A 5374-nucleotide genomic window follows, 5' to 3' on the forward strand; every position below is an offset into this window, starting at 1 on the left:
AAGTGCAAATTGTCTTGAATTGATCTCCCCTTCACAGCATAAGTCTGGTCCGGTTCGATCAAGTCAGTGATGACAACCTGCAAGCGATTCGCAAGAATCTTTGCCAAAATCTTTAACTCTGTGTTTAGCAGAGTCAAGGGCCTAAAATCATCAAAGTTTTCCCTCCCACCATGCCGTTGACCTTTCCTCAGCAATGTGATCACACCCTTGGTCACCTGTCCAGGGATGGAACCCTGGGCAAACCAATGGTTGAACATATCCTTCAGAATAGGGACCAACATGGGCGACAGCCTCAAGTAAAACTCGTAGGGTAAACCATCAAGCCCCGGGGATTTGTTATAGCCGACCTGCTTCAACGCAGTAATGACCTCATGTTCAGTAATAAGACCATCACAGCTAGCCGCCCGAGCCGCCGTGAGGCGGGGCGAGTCAGCCAAATAGCTGCCAAACTCATCAACCCTGAGTCCGGGTAGTTGGGTGAAGCGCACCGATAGATGCTCCCGAAACCCCTCGCAGATCTCCCGAGTCGATACTAAGGGGTGTCCTTCCAGGTTATGTACTTTACGAATGTACCCATCCGAACCACGCCTTAAAGCAGCCTTACGCTCAACAGCGTCAACATTCACAGCCTCGTTAGAAACTTTCTTTAACCTAGCCCTAACTACTTGACCTTCATACCGCTCGCTAGCCAAGCGGTTGAGATCTTGTTTAGCTAGTGCTAACTCTAGGGGGTCCCCCCCTCCACCGCCCGGGTCAGCTTATCCTCTAAACGCTTCTTTGCCTTAGCCTTATCTATCGCGAGGCGTTGGCTATACTGGACAGAGAAGCGCCTAATTTTGGCCTTGAGACTAACCCACCACTTACTCCCTGTAACCGCCCCCACTAAAGCCCGCTGAATTAGCTCAGTGACCTTCAACCGGTAGTCCTCCAGCTCCAACAAGGTGCTGTTGAACTTCCAGTATTCGGCCAGTTTAGGCCTAGCACTTAAGCTCAAACGGGCCATAACAAGTTTATGGTCCGAGTGTCCTAGCAAGTGGAACGTGGGGCAAGATAGGAAGTCTACATCGCCTCTTCTAACTAACATCCGATCCAAGTAAGTGCTTGGATGGGAAGGCACTACAGGATGCCACGTCCACATCTCCCGCCCCGGATGATCCAGACGAAATCTGTCGACGAGATCGCACGAGGCCATCAGGTCAGACAGACTGCTGTCACACCACGCCGACCCGCTAGTCCCCCCGACCTTATCTATTTTGGGATCAAGGATTGCATTCCAATCCCCCATTAAAACTAACCGTTCCGGATCCACTAAGAAGCCCTCCAACCGTCGAAAAAAGGTTGCCCTCTCTACAGCAGCATTGGGAGCATAAACAGCAACAATCCGAAAAACACTACAATTAACAGCAACATCAACAACAAGCGCCCGCCCGTCCTCGCCTGCGTGAACAACATTCACCGACGCTGACAGGGTGCGACTCACTAGCAAGGAGATTCCACGACTATAGGTATTGCCATATGCTGAGTAGACATCGTAATCGTTTACCAGCACCTGACAATCCGCGTCACAAACAAAGTGGGTCTCCTGGATAGCGGCAATATCTACCTTGAGGGACACCAAGTCTCTCACAACGCGCGAGGCCTTGCTTCGACACCTGATGCCCCTCACATTCAATGTAGCCAAGTTCAAAGACATGATCACTTACCTCAAGCACTGTCACAGACGGGTCTGAAATCCTGGGCAGTGAGGACATGGCAGGCCTGGCCAAGGCTGCCGGTAAGTAAATCCGATGAAGGTGATCCATCCTTGGCCACGCCCCCCACGTCCAGGGGGAAGGTTAGTTTGAGTGCCCTGTATAGCGATGGGTGTACATACATGGGGATTCTACCCTCACATTTAAAGAAAATGTTGGTCAGTGAAGGATGGTCCCTATCCACCAGCTGCTGGCCTGGGATCGCATTCTTCGCTGCCTTAATCATTGCCCACATTCCTCCAGTCCTACCGTCCTTGTTGACCCTAACGAAAGTGGTCAACAAGGGAGCGTCCTTGAATTTAGTGGGGTCTGTTACTAGGTCTCCACCGACTTTTTCAAAGTTTTTGAGTTTATTGTACCGGACCTTCTGTTGTCCTTTAAGGTCCGGAGCCGGTTGGAGAGGGTCTGTTTCACAAATCCTGCTTCCTGGCAGGAAGGGGAGCTTTTTGGTCCGTTCAGTGCGGACTTTGGGAGTGGGGGAGGGGACCTCTTTTGGTTGATGGGGAGGCTGAGCGCTTGGGGAGGGGGTAGCCTGCTCGTTTTCTTCTTTTTGGCTCCTGTCATGGGATGAGGGGCGGGAAGAGTTTCTTGGGGCCTTTATAGGAGAGGGGGAAGGTTGTTCGGGTTGCTGGGGTGTTGGGATCACAGGGGGCTCATCCTGTGTTGTTGTTGCGAGGGAGTCCTTCTCAGTCTCAGTGGGGGTAGGAGGGTTTGCGCGTGTCTTGCGGCTTTTCCTCCTCCTGGCCCTCCTGATCTCTGTTGCGCTCAGGGCCATAGAGACTGTTGTTGTCTCTTCCTCTGCCTCTGACGCGGCCTCCTCCTCAGATTCTGGTAGTTTCCTCTTGTTTGAGGAGGAGGGTGTCTGTGTGTCCATTTTCTCCGTCTCGCTCTTCGGTTGTTCTTGGTCTTGGGTGACTGTCTGCAAGGATGGCTGTTTGTTGATCTTGCCTTTCTTTACGACCGTCACCCAGCCTGTCGGTGCCTCTGGAGGATTTGCGGCCGGCGCGGGAGCAGCGGCTTGATTTGTTGTCACGCTTGTTCCCGACGCTTTTGTGGGCTTCTTCCCTCCATTCCTCTTTGGACAGTCCTTCGCCATATACCCTTGTTGTGTGCACAGCCAGCAATGAGGCCTCCTCCCTTCCACTATAAGGGAGAGTGTCCACTCTCCGAACTTGAGTGTGGCTGGGATGGCGTAGAATCCAGCCTTGTCCAGGACCATCTGTACTTTGTAGTCCCCGGTCATGATGTTTCTTAATCCGCGGACCGGGGTGACTTCCTCTACGTCTCCATACTGGCTTAGGATAGCCCCCAGTTGTTTGGCCTCCATATAGCAGGGGACGTTTAGAGCAGAAACATTTGCTCTCCTCTTGTTCATATAGATGGGTTGGAGCTTTATGTTCCTGCTCTGATGGCAGGTCCTGGACAGCCTGACTGCATCTTCGGAGGTGGGGAGCAGAACATCCCACTGTGCGTAACTCCTTCTACAGATGTAGTTGGCGGGAATGTTCTGCTCCAGCAACACGTTCATCATGGTGTCCTTGTTGACGCCCGTCAGACCCCTTGTCTTGGTGTCTGAAGTTATCAGCGAGAGCACTCTTTTCTCCAGAACTTCCACTTGACCCGGGAGGGGTTGGATGTTGTTCCCCTGGGTATACTCCTTGTAAGTGGAGTCGAAGAGTGCTCTGTAGTCTTCGGGCGTCAACTTCCCTTGCTGCTCTTTGGGGCCCCATGCCGGTCCTCCATCCTGGTGGGTGTCAGCTGGACTCGGGTTGGGGGGCGTAGCTGGTGTTGTGGGGCTCTCTCTTGTTATGGGCATTTTTGGTTTCGGAACTGGGCCGTTACCAGGCAAAGTAGGCCATTGTGTCTTTGGCGTTGTTTCGTCCTGGCTTGGTTTGCTCTCCGGGCCGCTCCCCTTTCTTATTTTCTTCCTTTGCTGGGTGGCTGTCCCCTTGGGGGATGGAGGTGTCTCCCCTTCTGGTGCCGTGTTCCCAGCTGGAGCCTTGGTGGGTACTGTCAAGGGTGTCTCTCCTTCCAGCTTGCTTTTGTTACCACTGGCCGGAGAGTCACCCCTTTTCCGTATTTGGTCCTCTTGGGGAGTGTTGGGGGGCCAATCACTGTCTTCCCCGCCGAATAGTGAGCAGATGGAGGCTATTACATCTTCGTCCAGCGCCTCGGTTTGGTCCGCGGTGCTGTTTTCCTCCTTTTCTGTTGGGGAGTCGCCCTTTGGGGGAGCGGGGGATGGGTTCCCCGGTCTTCCTCCCTTGGTTCTGCCGTCCTGGGGTGCAGCTGGTTGGCTGGGTTCTGCACTTTCCCCAGCTAGTGAGTTAACGGCAGCTTTTTCCGCTGGGTTGCCCTCGTGGGGAGCGGTTGCAGGTGCTTTTTGGGGGGTCGCCGCGGGCTGCGGCCCTACCCTCCCGCTTTCTTCCAAGGTCGCCGTGCGCCGGGGCCCTACCTTGTTTCCTGGCGCCGTCTCGCCAGGAGATGCATCAGCTACCTCACATAGGGAGTCGTTCGCAGTTGAGATGCTGCGCATTTGGGGTGACGTACCCCTCCTGCCTGGCATCGTGGCGGTTGCACTGGCCGCTGGCGCGGACCAAAGTGTAGTGGGGGAAAAGAAAACCCAGGGGAATGGAGGGGGAGGAGGGGGAGGAGCGGACTTTGAAGAAATTAGAGTTTTTGACTTCCCCTCACGGGGATGTCGGGTTAGCAGCTCAGATCCCCCCGTGAGGGGGGAGAGCAGAGAAGAAAGACGCAGTGGGTGCTAGCGGGTCAGAGTGCCGCGTCGCAATTAAGAGAGAGAGGGGATAGGCATCCCTGCCCACAGAGGGGAGCAGAAACGAAGCACCCGCCCTACCCCACGTCACCCTACCCACTAACTTACCCCAACGGAAGCGAGAAAGAGAACCCTGTCTGCTCGATCCACTGGGAGAGCAGCGAAGATAGACAAAGTTTGGGCCTGGCAGGTCAGAGTGCTGCTCAGGCAATTAAGTGTGGAGAAATTAGACCATCCCCTGTCTCTAGAGGGAAGAGACCGGAACGAAGAAAAAACGCATGCAAAGAACAACAAAAGCAGGTCTCAACTACCAGCTAGTGGTGTTGGTCCCGAGATTCCAGTCTCCCAAAAAAGGGGGTCGGTTTCCGGGTCCAAGCTCCCACAAATGTGGAGTCGGTCCTTTAGGTCCTGACTCCCCAAAGGAGGGGGTCGGTCCTTGCTAACGAAAGTTAGTATGAAAACACCTTAACCTAGCCCGAAAGCCCGGTGGCGGAAAGTTTAGTAACTGAGAGAACAGATACTACACTTTGATCTTGGCCAAAAGGCCAAGGAAAGGGTAGCCTTAATAGCAAGATAACAGGGAAGAATACTTTTATGACTTGAAATTTTATATCTAATTTTGATCGAGAATAAACGGATTATAAATCTGTCGAGCCCACAAACTATTTTTATATGATTCTTGTTTCGTGAAAGTAATTTATTGAGTTATTATTATTTACTGATTTACGAAAATATTTATATAAAAAAAATTACTGTTTCGCTTCATAATCACATTGAACCACCCGTTCTCGTCAGATTACCGAAGTTAAGCAACGATGTGCCTGGCCAGTACCAGATGGATGAACATTTT

General features: G+C 52.7%; 1 non-coding gene across 1 annotated transcript; it reads right to left on the reverse strand.

Moving 5' to 3' along the window:
- Positions 1-4884: 4884 nt before the first annotated feature.
- LOC145292519 (U2 spliceosomal RNA) lies at positions 4885-5082 on the reverse strand. The gene has a single exon (XR_013869594.1). It is a non-coding gene; the product is annotated as a U2 spliceosomal RNA (small nuclear RNA).
- Positions 5083-5374: the final 292 nt, after the last annotated feature.

The sequence above is a fragment of the Euprymna scolopes genome, chromosome 13, assembly GCF_053919585.1.
Source record: "Euprymna scolopes isolate OS-2025 chromosome 13, ASM5391958v1, whole genome shotgun sequence".
In the NCBI taxonomy this organism is placed as follows: Eukaryota; Metazoa; Mollusca; class Cephalopoda; order Sepiida; family Sepiolidae; genus Euprymna; species Euprymna scolopes.